This window comes from Copadichromis virginalis, linkage group LG19, assembly GCF_057382275.1.
Source record: "Copadichromis virginalis isolate Kocher_CV1m ecotype Utaka linkage group LG19, C_Virginalis_male_GT1.1, whole genome shotgun sequence".
Classification (NCBI taxonomy): Eukaryota; Metazoa; Chordata; class Actinopteri; order Cichliformes; family Cichlidae; genus Copadichromis; species Copadichromis virginalis.
In genome coordinates, this window is record NC_140636.1 from 23762577 (window position 1) to 23780318 (window position 17742).

A 17742-nucleotide genomic window follows, 5' to 3' on the forward strand; every position below is an offset into this window, starting at 1 on the left:
CGTCTTTACAAGTTTAAAAAAAACTTGCTATGTGAGGCCTATTGAGTCCAGGGTGTAGCTCTTGGGTTTTTTGGTCCAACCATGGTCCAAAAAAAAAAAAAAAGGTTCTTTTTGGAGGTGGTCACACTTGCTGACAATTTGATTAGCAGTACCTGGCTACTACTTACCACTTTAAATCCCACGGAAGCAATGAATGTGTACTTAAGTTTTCACAGGACTGCATCAAGTCCCGTGAACACATGACATGACCCGCAGCCAGTGCTAGCTCTGGATGTAGTTAGAGATCACAGCAAATAACAATGATTTATCTTTTACAATAAGGGAAACTGTTTTATCTTCTTTGCTAATGAGGGTTAATGAGATACTAAAATAAACCAGTGTAAATGAAATAATATGCCAGTGATTCATTCAGCAGGAAGACTATCCCAGATTTAAATCTTGTTAGGAAATGTGAAAAGTTCAAACTTAGAATAGGACACAATAGTCTCATTAAAGACATGCCAAGATTAAATAATTTCTCTTTTAGTAAAGACTTTAACGTGTTGGTACTATATAATATTGAAATGTGAAGTATGAATCTAGTATCTCTAGGATAGATGCTTAAAAGCATAAATATTTCCGTTTTAGGTGTCGTATAAGCACGTATGGTGGTATTAACATTAGGACTTAAGAGTTTTCTCTTATCAGTTCTGCTGATTCATTGTTAATCCCTCAAAACATCACACACCCACCACCTTCCAGTAAATTTAATCCGATGTCCTCCTCGTTCCCCTCCAGTCTCTGGCACGGCAGCTATCTCTGCTTGCAGAGACACAACACGCAGAGCGACAAACACGCGGGAGGACATTGAGTTCCATACTGTGTGTTTCTGACAAGGGAATGGTGGGGAAGGTTTCTCAGCCTTGAGAACATGCGTCAACAAGATTTAGACTCCTTCGTGCCGACACTCAGAATATCATATCTTCCATTTATTCCGGCAACAAAAATGATAGCGTGTAGGAATTCACAGTCAAACAACACCTGTGGTTTTGAACCTCCGCTGTGTTTGAACTCATGGGTTTTGCCTGCTTTAGTTTTGACTGGCAAGCAGAGTTCAGAGAAGTAAAAGTCCAATTTTAGATTCTAGACTTTGGACTGGTTGAGGTGGCCGAAACCCAAACATGCTTCGAGCGAGGGCAAATATTTGCTCTCACCCCTTCTCGTTTCTCTGCACAACTCAGTAATTACTTTATGTCGCCTTTGTCCTCTATTTTATCCTGTTTTGTCTTGTATCAGATGTGTTTTAGTTTACAGGAAACAGCATCTGACTCAGATTTAGACTCAGCACAGATAATAAATGCAGTGTCGCTCAAGGATATCGTACCCTTTGTATCTCATTATCTCCTGTCTTTGTGACCCTTCTGTCTCGGTTCAGGCACAAATGAGTTATGATACGAAGGGAACATGAAAGGATTTTGTGCTTCTCATAACAGAACAGACATAAGCAAAGATTTAAACGGGAACTTAATGTGTCATATCTGATCTGATGGTTGATGTTTGATGTGAACAGAAAAACATGCAGTTTGCTCTTTATTTCTTAATCTCTGATCTGACCATATCCACACTTGATTCAGACGACTTAACTCTATTCTTTAACCAGTGAAAGATGAAGGAAGCTCTTTTAAAAAACAAAAAAAGGGTGAAAAACAACATCCGATAAAGAGGCAAATTTTAAATTCAGGATTTGAGATGAAGTGCCATTAGTTGCCAACCATCCTTTTGAGAATGTTTTTGTTGCAGTGAAAGGGAAGTGAGCTGCAGATACAGAGTTCAACATATGCTCACTGCTGTTCACAGCCTTAACTTGCATATGCTGATATTTACTCTGTGAGATGATAGATTAACAGTCGGGTGCAGATAGCAAAGTTAACTGTGGAGATGAGAGATAACAAACAGACACATTCCATGCAGTGGAGGTGGGGACGGGAGGTGTTGTTTAGTTGCTCCCAAGCCTCCGGCCTCTCGTGGCCTCTTCCGTGACCCTTGCGGCTGGGAAGTACCAGTGATTGCAATCAGTACTAATCCCAACAACAGATATTCTCATCCCTGCTGTGAAAATCCAGCGTAAAACTGGTTCGAGATGTTGGACAAGGTTAGCCCAGGTGATTTATGACTCAGGAACTACCAGTGACCTGTGGTGGGACAGACAATAACCCACTGATTGAGAGCTGCTGTTGAGTTTTCACCAAAAGGTAAACATCTTAATTCATGTTAATGGACTGCGGATGTGTTTCTCGGTTTAGGAAGTAACAATAAACCTAGGCTTTCAGGGTTGGGTAATGATGGCTATTCACCTGGGGGAAGAAGTGTTCTCAAGGTGTCCTGTGTGTGTGCAGACAACATCAGTCACAAGGCAACTGCTAGCTCAGGAGCTTTTCACTGACACATTTTAACCTTGACTTCCAGACAACACACTATATTAAAATACTGGAGTTATTAATAGCATAGACGGTGAACTCTCACACTTCAGCTGGGTGCTATTCATGATAAAATGTTCAGCACATATTTACAGTAAATGCTGGAAGCAGATTCTCACTGAAATCTAACTATTTATGGTAAAACTGATTATAAATTTGGCCCATTCTTCTCTCCAACCTTGCTCAAAGGCACAAATACCAGCTGTGACTGGCCAGAATCAAGTTAAAGTGAAGCCATGATCTTTGGTAAACCATCACTGCCAGAAAGAGAAAATCAATAATTCTTTATTACTGTTATAAAAAGCCATTAGCCATTTTCTTAATAGTCTCTTATGTAAGCATCTGTTGTGATCTGTTATTGGTCAGAAAGGCTATGCATGGTCAAAGCACAGATAGATTTTGCATCATCCAAAAGCATCCAATACTTTTAATGAATAATGCAAAACATGTCAACATCAGTAGTCTTTATGGTGGTAAGTGCTAAATGTGGTTCCAGTCAGTGTTTGATTGTGCTACAGAGGGATATTCACCATGTAAAGTGACACCTGCGGTGACTGAATTACAAGGACAAAGCAAATGGTTCAAAGGTCGCCAATTCCTGTCGCATTCCTGTCTGATATAAGACTCTAGCTGCCCTGAAAAAGACATTATCTGGACCAGAGCATATGTTGCTCTTATATCTTTCAGCACTGATGCCTTTACAGATGTGCAAGGTGCCAATTCCATAGATACTAATACACCCATATACCACCAGAGATGCAGGTTTATGAACTGAGCACTGATAAGAAGATCATTGGAAGCGATTTCCATGCTTTCTAAAATGAAATTACATTCCTGTTTTAAACAGTTTTCCACTTTGACACAGAAAGGACAGCAGCATTACTGGATCATGTTCACATATAACTTATTCTTTGCGCAACAGAACTTTAACCTGTATTTGTGGATGATACAGTGAACTGTAGTCAGAGACAATTAATTATAGGAGGGTTCCTGAGTTCACACAGTAATTTCCATGGCAGAATTATGCCTGTTTCTAATGCAGTGACGCCTGCATGCCACACAAGCATCCAATATTGACTTTCAGCCTTGTTTGCGCACAGAGATTTCTGTAGATTCAATCTTTTGATAATATAATGTACTTTAGATGAAGAGTATTTAAAGTATTTTTATGCTGAGAAACATTATTGAGTGCAGTTTTTTAAAATCTTGGTGAACCGCTGCTCTTTTTTACTTCTGTGAAACTCTGCCTGTCTAAGATGTTCTTTTTATACCCAAGGCAAATGCTTGTTTTCATCCATGGAAAAATATTACAGACATTCCTCTATGGCAGTAAAGGCACCTCCAGAAATGATGCTCCTTAAATGAAATGTGGTGCCTGTAATACTCATAATAATAGTTCTGAACAGACAAGTAATGCAGCAGAGCTGATAAAGCGCCAGCTGGCTGTGTGAATGGGGACATGGCCAGGTATGACAGCTGGTGCTCAGATCTGGCCCGTACTGATCGCACTAGCGTGACCCCATGTTGCTACATTAGCCACGTGGATGCCATACCAAAACAAAACAACAACCCACTGTGACGACACACACAGACACATACTGTATACTGTGGCTCATGTTTCCACAGAGCATCCCTGCACATTCATATGATCCTCAGTGAGAAAAATACATTAAATTTTATAAAAGTAACAATAATAAACTGTTGCTGAAAATCATGCTCAGTTCAATTTAAAACTTCAGTTTATGAATTTAAAGCAAAAAGCGCAACAATTCTGCCCTCAGAGGTTTTTGTAATAATATATTGTCTGTTTTGACCTGTTAAATTCTGCTGTCTAATACAAATATAGACAAGATGTCAGCTCCTGATATGGGTGGCGTCATGTTCGAGCATTTCAGAAAGAGAAATGAAAAAAAAACAAAAAACAAAAAAAAAAACAGCTCACTGCTCATGGACAAGAGGCTAGTCAGAGAGCTGTGTGTTTTATTTTATTACCAGTTACCAATGCCATACATTTATCTACAGCCTTTTCTCCTTCCCAGACTTATTTTACATGTTACAAATTGGATCAATACAAACATTGTTTGTGTGTTATCACTGATAAAACTCTCTATAACATAAGGCTTCTTAGACTGGTGCTTTATTCATTCCTGTTCCACTAATGCCAACATTATGTTATAGTCGGCATGTGCATTGCATATAGTATTGCAGTTTGGGATTACAAGAGCACACTGAAAGAAAGCAGTGTTGTGTTACCATTGTGCATTCTTTTCACTGTACCATCTGGTGACCTCACTCTTCCACCCCCATCTACAGCTCTCTTTCTCTCACTTTGTTTCTTTGTTTATATGTTTTCCTCTGTCACTTTCTCTCCTGCTCTCTGAGCCGCAGCATTCAACGTCCAGTGAAAAGTGCATTGTGAGACGAGCCAGTGACTGTGAGCAATGTGAGAGTGACTTGAACCTTTTTTAGCGGGACATGCTTGTTGCTTTTGTTTCAACAATACAGCGGCGATTGTCTTGCTCGATGCTGGAGAATCACATTTTGAGAACAAACAGAGACAAGTCTTGGATGATTAGTGAGATTTGCTATCAAAACCTGCACCACGAGACAGCATAATAAACTTTTTATTTCAGCTTGCAGTGCCACTACTGATGCCACAGGGTTCTCAGACAGTATCTGAAGACGACCTTGGCACAATAATTCAGATCAATGACCTCTATTTTCTATGTGGCTGCAGGAAACTCAGCATGTTTCTTCAGAATTGCTCTTGGACTAACTTTATACTGCACCAGGGCTTTGGGATTACCACCCATCTTTTCTTCCAGTTTTGCAGGATGAGGAAGTTCGTTCTTAAAACTTTCAGTAATCTGTTTCATTATTGCACTTCGGTAAAATTACAGCACACCAGAGCATCTCGAAGCCTTCCTCTCCCCATAACACTTAAGTTATCTTCCATGCAGATACCCCACCCTATTTCCCTGAGATTTCCCCAGGGAGTGAGAATATTGAGTCCATAGCATCGTGTAACTGACCAGCCATCTGCCTTACTGCCTGAGAATGCATTCAAAGGACACTACAAAAGAGCAGCAATACTTGAAACAGAGATGTTTGTACTCCTCTTCTTTCCTCTTCTGATGCTGCTTAATACATTTGGTATGCACCCTTGCATAACAGATGAGCAAATGACCACAATTAGAGAACATCTGCTGAGCTCTGAATGCATGCTCAGCTTCTTAGAGTCCAGGCTGTTGTATTTAACAGAACAAGTACAAGCATTCTTTTGAAGGCAGAGACGGGGAAAAGATAACAAAAAGCCGATAGAGTTCAGCTCAAACGTAAATATCTGCTCAGCGAGAAGGCAAAATAAGGTTTCTGTTAAATGTTGGTAATGGATGGTTGGCAACATCAAAGCACTACTCAAATAAATGACAGATTATGATTTCTGACGATAAATTCCCCAACCTGTTTCTCATAATAACTGCACTGACAATGGTAACTTACCAAACATGTGTGTGAAATCCCCTATTTGCTTGTTTTCATCTATTTACATTGATATCTCAGGCAACAGTGCCCTCCCACCTTTGATTCTACAGGCTGTTTGTCCCTGTCCTATTTCACTATAGCATCATTTCTGAGTGCAAAGCTGCACCCAGAAGAATAGCTTTGCAGAGCGCAGACTTACAGTGCATGCTGCAGAACTACTTTAGGTCCCCAGGGCACATTTCACAAAATGTGCAGCAAACAAGTTGCAACTTGTAACTTGTGACATGTCATTGTTTACTCTCGGGGTAATTTTGACACTATTATCTTATAAAAAGAACCATGCTGCTCTCCACAAGTATAAGATGGAAGTTAAATAAAGTGATCCCAGGTGTATTGTTTTTTTCTACATGACTCTCTGGTCCAAAATATTTTAAGAAAGTAAAAGCAATAAGAGCAGAGGATGGTATAACATATTAATGTCCTTAAGAAATAAAATTCATGCAGTCCAGTAATGACTGCATGCTCAAGTCATTTAGTTTTAGCTATCTAGACAGTGAAACCAGTCTGTGCATGCTCATCCGTAAGCTCTTTTGGAAAGTATGGAACATTTATAAGCTGATGATCCAGAGCATTCTTGCAGGGGTTATTTTTGTGTCCCTTCTTGTGCACCAAATAAATTCCAAATCACCACTGCAGATTATCCACTCCACAGGAGAATATTATAATGTCTTTCTTTTTACCTTGCTTTGAGTATACAGAGTGGCTATGTGCGTCATATTAAGCCAAAGGAAGAGCTGATGGCAAGGACTCTCCACTGAGACTAAAGTCTGGTGGGGGAGCTGTTCATCTTCCCCTGGGGAGATAGAAAAGCAGAAAGAGTTATGTCAATTAGCCAGATACTGCCTCAACAAAAAGCTCCCCCTCCTTTGCACCTCCAGTCTGGCCAGACCCAGCTAATCAAATCAAGACAGGGAGACAAAGGCTGGAAGCACTCTGCGGTTTAAGGAGGCAGACGGGGTGGAAATAAGCTGTGGAATATGTCAGGTATGTCACATTTGGAGTGGCATTTGTTCCACTGGTTTTGCATTTAGTGGGAAAATGGGAGAGGGCTGTGCAAAGTACTTGCACAACAAGAATTAATGATGTTGCAGAGGTGTCACCACCAACTTCTGAACTTATCTTCAAACACGACAGTAACCTGATCAGCGTTTCATCCTGGATTTGGGATTTGTGGCTTTTCCTCCTTTTCTTTTTTGAAGATAATGGCCTGTGGGTCGCTTTGTTGTTCACAGGTCCCTTTCTGATGTCACTTCAAAGCTAAGCTCTGCGCAGTCTGGACTAGATGGGGGTTTTAGCCTGGCTTGACCAGGCACACTTCCAAGCCCCTTTTCATGTTTGACACTCGTCTTTTTTCTCCCCTGACAAGCAATTGCAGCAGAGTGGGAGCCCCCACACACTAATTACAGGTCAGCATGTCACCTAAAAGGGGCTCTCCCTAATTTTTTGTTGTCTTTTAAGCAACCACTGCCTGACATCACAAAGGTGGAGCTGGGTTCCCCAAGCACACCCTTTGGTGAGGATGCAGTACACAAGTAACTGGAATGAATAAACATGAATATGAAGCATATGTACAGTTATTAAGTTATTACAATCATTCTTAGGGCTGGCTAACCTTTACTCTCATTATATGCATTTTGCCCAGGTTTAAAAATCAGTAAAATTAGCGTATATTATTCTTTATTTATTCTAAGCAATTTATGCAATTTGTTTTCTTAACTGATAAAACTGACTTGCTATGTGCTAACATCCACATTTACAGTTCAAAATTAAGTGCGTTGAGCTCAAAGTCACCTTATGATAATTTTATGACCTATAATATCACATGATTGGACGTTTTATAAAATAGGTTTTTGTATCCTTCCTTTATCCGTGTGGAAAATACTGCCCGTTACTGCATGTTCAATAACAGTGCAAGAGGAGAAGAAGACCAAAACAGCTGGTGATCCTGAAATAAAACAAAGTGCCCTACATCTCAAACTTTTTGAGCTAGGCTTTTAATACATACGAACGACGCCGTTACTATTTTATCGCGATCTCCCTGCTGCGACTTCCAAATTTAATGCGGCAGAGTTGAGTCTTACACTGGGAGGAATGGAATGAGAGGCGGCCGTGGAAGATACCAAATCAGACCTCTATTAGGGGGGATGCACTATAAGCTCCACGGCAATTCTCCATATTAACAGGCATAAACTGTCCCCGGGCACATTACTGAGTATACTTTTGGGATATTGACATATGTTGCCAATAGTCGTTTGGCTTTATTTTGTTGGGTCATGTAAACAGAAAACCCACATCTGCATCCCGGTTCCCTCCTCTCACTCGTCCCTTCACCGCACATGTATTCCTATGTGGAGCTCCAGCGCGGACAGTGTGGCTCCAGCCGAAGGCGGCCGAACGACTACTCTTCCTAAAAACTTACTGAAGTCTTTCTAAACTGTGGATTTCTTTTTCTTTTTTTCTTTTCGGAAAAAAAAACTCCTTTTGGATTAACCACTTCAAAGGGGAATAACTTGTTTTGTCATTAAAGGTGAGTTTTACATCGCCGGCCAAATGCTTTGAATACCTTTAGCCGTTTTTATGACTTAACGCGGGGGGATTACTAACGGTTAGGACTTTAGCTAGCGGGGCTGTGGCGTCTTTTCTCCGGGTCAAGATGTTCAAATTCGTTGCCGCAAAGTCTGGGCAGATTAGTTGCGTTGCTTCATCAACTGGGATGCTGCCAGGATATTTGACTGGGAATGTTGCCCTGAAATATGAGTATCGTGGACTTAGTCGCTGCTATTTACCTTTACTTACACGACGTGAAGACAGCTTGTTCAGGGTACATAACGAGTTATTTTATTTGCACGTCTTCACCCATCTTCTGTCATCATTACCAGAAACCTGGTCCCATCATTAAGAAGCGGATATCTCGTTTTGGGGGTTGTGTTTTTATCCAGTCCAGTTTAACAGTAAAATGACTAACATCCAGGATTTATTATTGTTGTGTAAATACCGCACACGTGTGGCTGTGGGGACGTAAATGGCAAAAAGTATGCGTGTCCTATTGCAGTCCTATCCCGGTTGTTTGTTGCTTCAAATCCCCCTTTTGTTTTCTTTTAAGCAAATTGCAAAGTTGTTGTCTTAGCGCACAGGAATGCCAGCAATTTCCCCCTCTGTTTAATATTAGACCAAAGGGCAATCAAGACACAAAGGAGAATGGGAATCTATGGATTCTGTTTATGGAAAGGTGTTGCTTATTTAAAGCTAAAAATGTTGCATGGGTCCTTGGTTTATTGTCCATTTTCTGATTTAAATGACCTCATTTCAGAAGAAGCCAAAGCAGAAACGACGCTTTCTCAGCTGGACTGATGTTAACTAATTTGTCATTCGTTTTCTTTGCCAAGCTCTAATAGGGACATTAATGCAATGTAATAAACATTCTTGCACAATGCATAAACATTGCACAGTGATGATTACTGCACTTGTCACGCTGGCTGCCTCTGAAGACACCAGCATAGTCAGGCAAGGGGGATCCCCCTGATAACGTTAGGAAATCTCTCCACTACATATGGCAGCTTATTCAGATACTTTGCTTGGACCATTCCCCAAATACAACCTGCTATCCAGGTCTCTGGTCCAGCTGTAAGGGAGAACGGAAGAAAAACAAGCCATGTTTTTTGATATGGTGACACTATCTTGGCTCAGTGGTGTATAGTGTATATAGAGCAAAGTGAATGGGAGAGGGGGATAGTGCAGGTGCTGTCTGCACGGGAAGAGCAGTGCTGGTGTTAGAAACAAAAAGGAAATGACTGAACAAAGGTGGTTGGTTGGTGTGTGTGGGTGACTCATTCATGCAAGTCTGTAGGAATGTGTGACGGGATGGTCAATAATTTCACAAGGCAATCCCCCCTCTCTAACTGCACTAAAACTTTGTGAGTGTAATGTTTTCTGTTATGTTTTTTGAGCTCCTTCTAAAACTTTTACCCTTAGCTTTACCTTTCTGTTAAAAAACCATAAACAGCACTTGACATTACTTCACTGAATGTTTTACTGATTGTTTTTCTGAAGCTTTCAATGATCTCTGCAGTTTTACACTAAGCATCAGAAGCTCAACTGAATCCTTAGCCTTGGGGCTGGCTTTCTTTGATACTAAATCTCTGCAGTGAGTACAAAATGCCTACATATAGTAACAAAGCTGAAGAGGAAAACTCCTGTGGTGTTCTTTGTAGGTAACTGAAGATAACCCGTTACCTGTATTTTACATAACTCTCAACTTGCAATGCAAATTCTCCTAAAGAAGCATGACATAATGCAATGTGGGGATTATCATACCATTTAGGAAGCGTGTTTTAAAAAGGCTCTTCTCTTTATCTGCCCTTGGTTTTGTTGCTAGAAGATAAGGTGAAACTGTGTTTGAGTTTCAGGACCATGTGATACACATACACAAGAAAGAGTGAAATTACTGTTATTGCCATGAAGTATGAGAAACTTTATCTCTTGCCATCTTGCATGTATTATCTGCACAGTGTCTACAGTGTGAGGGTGTATACACCCTCAAATCTATTTTTCTGTTAGTTATACAGGTGCCCTCGGCTCTCTGCTGCCATCACTATCTAGCCCAGATAGCTGCTCCAGGTAGCTTGTATCTCAGGAAAGGCCAGTTTTAAACTAACCTAATTACCAGAGAAGCTGTTTATGTATCTTTGTAATTCTCACAATTGACAGGTTTTATTGCCTCAAGAGTCATGAACACACTTTGGCTCTGACAGGACAAAAACAGCAAAAATGTTAAGCAAAAACATCAGGGTGGTATACTTTTACCTCAGCTGAAAGGCTTAAGTGTGCTAAGGAGATAGAAGGGGAAAAAATGGGTCAGCTCTTCCTGCATTTGTCTTCCCATGTCCTTCTTCCTTGGATTGTGTTTTTCCTCTGCTAGCTGGGCTCTTTAGTGAAGCTCATGTCTTTTTGAGGAAGTGGACCTGAGAGATTTAACCTGCCGGCATCCCCTGAGGATATTATCGGCTTATTTCTCAATGCAGCTCTTGGTGTTTCCTGAAGGCTGGTTTGTTGGTTTTTGGTAGGACTGATTGTGAGATGAGTTACAGAGACATGGGACCACTGGTGGGTCAGTAACACCGGATAGTGAGAAACTAAAGAAAACCGTTAGGAAAAAGTGTATTTATTTCTCAGCATGCTATGATGTAATTCCAGCTGTAAGTGTTGTATGGGTTTGATGGCTGAACACACTGGCCCAATTATCTCTACTTTGTCTTTCCGTTGAGGTCATTTTCATGCTCCAGAGCCCTTCGTAGCTGGCATGCAACCAGGTAATCAGGTTAGAGCTCTTGTTTTCCTTTCTTTTTAAAAAAATAAAAATAAAAAATGGTGTCCAGGAGGTCCGTACAGTTCAAGCATTTTTCCAGAGAAAAAAACAAAACAAAAAAAAGTGTGTTGTGGTTCTCCCCTAGTGTGACAGTGTAAGGAACTGGAAGACAATCCTTGTAGTTGCACACAGGAAACAGATTAGATCACCTGTGCAAACATTTTCATGCAGTTATAATGGAGCACTTTGCTTGAAACAAAACAACCGGTTCTGGTTGGGGTTTTGTTATAATTGCAGCTCATTTTTTAACCCTCTCCTTTAAGGCTATTTGTGCTATTTCAAGCATATGTAATGGTCGGGTTGACGTCTCTGTGGTGAATTGCACTGCGATTGCTAGGTTTGTGAGGTTACTCATGCAGAGTCCAAGATTAAATGCTGGGCGGGGAGGGAAGGGAGCGACTGCTGACTCTGTCTTAACATGTCTGGCAATGCCGGCAGTGTAAGATATGTGTGTGAGCTCTCAGTCCTTCCTCTGAGCCACATGGATGCCAGATGCTATGACTGTTAAAGCAGTTTTTCCATAAAAGTAGCCGAGCTTAAGGTGTTCACTGAGAACTCCCTGAATCTTTTCTCTTGGAGCTTTCTGTTACTACTTTTTGTTGTAGAGAAAGAAAGAAAAGTGGCATATTCAAACGGTGAGGGATGTGATCATTCTGAATCAATTTACAGATTACAAAAATATATTTAGTTTAAGCTAGGGGAAAAAGGCAAAACACAAGGAAACCTGGACATTCTTTTAACTTTAAGCATATTAATTTCCTTTATAAGATGAAAGAGAAGGTTTTGTATTGTGTGCTTTCACATGTTGCCACTTTGCAAACCTAGCCAACTCTAATCCAGTATATTTAAATTCAAAGGACCTGAAAATATATCGCATACTGGTATTGATGCAGAAAGATTTAACCTTGGCAACAACAATAGAATGATGACACAGGACTTATGAATTATAAATCCAGAGTCAGCAACGAGAGGTGATGGGTATCTTTGTGATTATTAAATTTTGTAAGCTAAAAATATAAATTAAATAGTTAATGTTATTAAATATTAACTGTTAACTGTTTTATTATATGAAATATGTTGTTTTTACTGCTGGTTTGTAGGATGCAATGTGCTACAACTTCCAAAGGTGGCAGTTATGCAACTTTTAACAGAGCTGAAGTAAAAGAAGATACTACATACCAGGTGTTGGACCAGTAAAGTGTGTGTGCGTGTGACACTTTGAAATGAGATGCCATTGAATAAACAGGAGAAACATGCAGAGCCAAAGGCAACAAACAGCCTATTGTGGAACTGCTTGGAAAAAATAAAACAGAAATGTGCTAACCCGTGCCAGGTTAAGCAATTACATCCTAAGTCTGACATAAATATGCACAGGCATTTGAGAGCAGTTTGAGAAGGGGTGCGTACTCCAGCCTAAATTTTAGATGCAAAATGATTTTAAAATTAAAATCCTAAAAATATATGTATATATCACCATTGAAAATTCACCACCCCAGTGAATTCAAGTAATGGCTCCTATATACTGAAACTGCATTTTACTGGTTGAGTGGTAGTTTACCCTGAGGGCACCTATTCCTTGACTTTTCTCTGTGAATTATGTAACAGCAATACAGTGCTGTCCTGTATTCAGGTCTGACATTCAGCAATTACTGAACATGAGAATAGTCGAAGAGGACACCTAAAAATTTAGAGGTCACGTGATCATATCTTTTTTTTTATTTTTTATGATCCATCTACTGGCATGGAGGGACAAAATATTTTCTAGAGCTGGGGCTGGATTTGTCTGCATTGTGAATACTTGCCTCGATTTTCATCAGACATTTCATCAACCTTTAATAAATCACCAAAATTAGGTTTTGGTTCTCAGAGCTAGTTTTGCTCAGAGCCAAAAGGTAGTTTATACTCTGCAAGCTGGGTGGTAGGAGACAAGGAATTCTGACAGTCTACACACAATATCTGCTAGATGTTTTTGTGGGCAAGGGCTCAAGAGAAAATAGTGCACTGCAGCATTTCAGCCAGTGCATTGTAGGTCTGACTGGCTCACTAGCCCTAGCATTGGAAAACTGTCTGTGTGTGTCTCTCATAGACAGGTGGGTGTAGCCACCGTCATGTTTCCCCATTGGTTTGTTAAGTCCTGCTCCCATTGGTTTGTTAAGTCCTGTTGTTACCCTACCAGGTGGGCAGGCAAGATGGACAACCAAATTTGTGAATGCAAAAACTCGAGGATGAAGCGACGTAGGAGTTTCAAAACGATACCATAGGTGTATCTACTAAAATTCAAGTTCACATCTCAGGTCAAGCTTTCTGAAAATCTCGTGAATGCAATAACTCAAGAAGGAAGTCATCTCATCTGAAATTGATAGCATAGATTTATCTACAAAAATTCTCAGAAGAGCGTGAATCTCAGTGATGTTGACCTCAAGGTTAGAGGTCAGAGATAATTTTTTCTGAAAGTTTTATGAATGCGATAACTTGAGAACAAGTTGACATAGGATTTTGAAATTCATACCATGGACAGTGAGTGGTACCACTGGCCACCACCAGCGTTTTTTTAATTTTTATTTTATTTTATTCTTCTTCTCATTTAGTCCATCAGCAAGTTAAACAGAAGAGATGGGAAGTCTTAGTCGGCAGGTTAATGCCATCCTGTGACTAATATGATTTAGAGTTACTTGTCAGCTCAGCAACATTTCCTATTAGCTGCATAAACTGATCTTTTGGCAGGGAACTGTGAGGGGAAAAAGGATCAGCTCCTACTCGAATTAAGTCATTGGAGCCATTTATAAAAATTGTGCCCTTTAAATATTTCAGCCAGGGCACCATCTGAAGCCCATGAAACATGTCTGTATAATATAAGGATTTGTCTTGTGTTTTTGTTCCTCACACATACCCCATTGTGGAGAATTTTTTGCTCTGACTAAAGTTCAATCCCAAGAAAAGAAATGTCGAGGATAGCATATTATGACCTTATGGTGCTTCAGTTTCTTAAAATTGAGGATTTTAGTTAATATTTGTGAAGTTCTTCTGAGTTATTGCAGTTTAAACGTTTTATGGTTCTTTTACAAATAAATAAATTACCTGTCAAAGGTGTCATTCGTAGATGTTTTGTTTTGTTTCACAACAGTCTGAAACCCAGGGATGCTTAGTTCACTGTCATATTGGACAAAGAATAGCACCTCATTTGTATTTGTTATATTTTCTGGGAATCTCTCTTAAAAGTAGCACCAAAAAGTTTTCACAGTAACTAGAAAGTAGGGCTGCACGATTAATCGTTAGAAAATCTCGATCTCGATTCATACTTATGTGCGATCTCATTTCCAAATGACAACGATAAAAAAAAAAATTAAAAAAAAGACGACAACGATTGTACCGCATTTTGATCCGGGACGTAACCTGCATGAAAACAAGCGCTCACTCTTCCTGCTCAACAAATGACAAGGGCGGAGCCTTATACCACGTGATACAGAAGCTGTGCCGTGTGATGCTAAAATTGGCAGGGAAAAAACAACGGAGAACACGTCAGGGATGACGAGAAAGTGACTGGAGAAAATCCGTCCCGGTCAACCACCCAAGCATCAATAACGGGAACCTTATACAGCGCTTCCCTATACACGTCGAACTCCCGCAGGCACAAAGAAATTACGGAGGCTATTACTTATCACCTGACCAAAGATATGGCTCCCATCAACACTGTGCAAAACGAGGGATTTAGGAAAATGATCAACACCCTAGACAAACGCTACACAGTGCCGTCCCGCAACTATTTTTCTAGTGTTGCACTGCAGTGTTGAGCAACGGTGGAGACGGAATTTCAAGCAGTACAACATTTTGCGGCAACCACAAAACGTGAGACATTTGTTGTTTTTATGTTTATTTATTGTTTTTATGTTCAGTCTCAACTGTTACGAAGTTGATGTGCAGTTAATAAGTTCAATAAATATTTATACTGGAAAAGAAAATCGTGAGAGAATCGTGATCTCAATTCTAAGCCAAAAAATCGTGATTCTCATTTTATGCAAAATCGTGCAGCCCTACTAGAAAGTATGAAAATCTTAGTTCACTTGGCTTGACAGTTTTTTTTTTGGTTAGCTCCACATGAGGGATTACAGTGCACGTGTGCCACTCCAGGTTTTCAGATGCTGTCAGAGGATTGTGGCGGTGCTGCTCGTTGTGTGCATCGGGAATCAAAGGCCACCATTGTTGGAATGAGAAGCAGATGTTCGTGAGGAATTCTCCTGACTACAGCAGTTTTTTTTCTTTTTTTCATGCCAAAGCTCTGAGCGCTGCCTTGTTCCAGCTCCCTCCCGCCTGCTCTCTCGTTCTTTGTTGTGTATATATATCCACTCTTCTTCTCTCCGTTTTCTTTAACTTTGACATATGCTGTACCTGAAGCTACACTTAAATCAGCACAGCACAGCCGCCTTCAGTGAGTGTGTTCTTCCTTTTCCAAGTAGAGGAAGTTTTCTTCTTCTTGTGTTCCTGGAGCTTTGTAAGACTTGGAAGTGTCCACTCCTCTAATGTCAATGGAGGGAAAGAATGAGAAAGTAAGAGCTGCATTCTTGACAGAAGGACTTGCTCTGTATCTCAGTGTGGGATTCGGTGTCATGCCTGGTCCTGCCACGTTGACAGGATCCCTGTTTTAGACTTAAAGGCAGGAGGAAGCGCAGTTGGCCGCTTTGTGTGCGGGTGTTGGCTTAGTTGGACTTGCAATCACACTTTGCAATCCAGTAGAAGGGGATTGAAAGCAGCATCCGATTCATTATCCAGCACTCTCTTTCCAGTAGGCCCCTACACACACACACACACACACACACACACACACACACTTATCCATTAATCTGACGCCATCTGAATGGTTTATGTCTAATGCAGCACCCTGATCACATTTCCATAAAACTTAGCATGGCGCTCTTACAAGACGTGATGTATCCCCTTGAACACACCACAGAGCTTAATCTACCTCAGCTTAGATTCAGTAAGTACTGTGCACGTATGGAGAAAAAAAAAAATAGCTGTCTTCATGACTGTTTAGGGGTGGGGGAAAAAAATCGATACTGTGTAGTATCGTGATATTTTGTTTGCTAATAATGTATCGATACAGGGACAGCAGAAATCGATATTTTGTTACAAAAATGGTTTTTGTGCTCAGAGCATGTTGATCCTTTTTCTGAGCAAGAATCCTGACATTCCTTCACTGTCCAAATGTGTTTAACTTGTTTTTGGCAGCTGGCAGCAATAAATATGACAGTTTACTTATTTTAATTTAAGACATGTTTTATTTTAATTAAGTTTAAAACTTTTTTATTTAATGCAAAATTATGTTTTGTTTTGATTTACTTTCAAATTCTTCCGTTGCTGAATGGGCTGCATAGTTTTTATAAATTGCATAGTTCAGAATAGCTATAATTGTACCAGATGGTTGCATTCATTAAGTTGGACTAGACTGTGATACAAACCGTTCAGTTTGTCAACAATAAAGCTGACTGAAATGAGAGACTGAGTGTGAGACTTTGATATTAGATAAAATGAATATTGATAAAGTTTACCTTTATGTACAGAATCTGAATATCGCAAAATATTTTTAAAAATTGCAATAATATTGTATCGTGCGTTAAGTATTGTGATAATATCGTATCGTGGGAATATCGTATCGTGGGATGTATGGTGATTCCCACCTCTATGACTGTTGTGTGGTTATATATGATTAAAGCCTTGAGGAACAATTTAGCAAATTGATAAATCCAGTAAATTTATGTATTGCATATATGAAAAGGACCAGTGCGTTGTCATGGTGGACAAGTCTGCAGTTATGTGTCACATGTACACCAGACATGACACAATAGCCCCAATCCCATCAGTAATGGCAAAATGCAGTCATGTCTGCATTACCGCTGTCTTTGATATTAGAGGCATTTGCTTTCACCATTCAAAAATGTAAAAGTGTAATGAATGGGTAGTATGAAAGATGTGACATTTGTTTTTTTCCTACCCCTGCTTTCCATCATCACTCACTGCACAACATGTCATATGGAGCCACCCTGAGGAGCTGCTTGATTTTTGCACCTTAACCAAAACATTTAAATACAAGACAGAGCTATGCTGAGTGCAGCTGCCATATGGATACTGCAAGACCTGTGGTTGGTCAACCAGTGAAGCTTGTTCTGTTACTAACCTTTCAATATCACTGATAATTAATATGTAATTCCTCTGCAAACCTTCTGGTCTCAGCAGCTGTTTATTTTCTGTGTCACAAACTGAATGATTATGTGCCATTTGACTTATTACTTTAAACTTCCCACTAGGGGTGGGCGATATAAACGATATACAATATAAACGATATAAATTTGGCCAACGATAGAGATTTTGACTATACCGCTC

The 17742-nt window shown here is 40.0% G+C and overlaps 1 protein-coding gene and 1 long non-coding RNA gene across 2 annotated transcripts in view; one reads left to right on the plus strand and one right to left on the minus strand.

Moving 5' to 3' along the window:
* The window catches only part of LOC146686116 (uncharacterized), a 130768-nt gene that overhangs the window by 56815 nt on the left and 56211 nt on the right, over positions 1–17742 (minus strand). The gene's annotated exons all lie outside the window — the stretch shown is intronic.
* The window catches only part of frmd6 (FERM domain containing 6), a 59617-nt gene continuing 50231 nt past the window's right edge, over positions 8357–17742 (plus strand). Inside the window, exon 1 of the mRNA XM_085442285.1 lies at positions 8357–8526. The gene's annotated coding sequence lies outside the window, so the exon portion shown is untranslated. The remainder of the gene's footprint in view (positions 8527–17742) is intronic.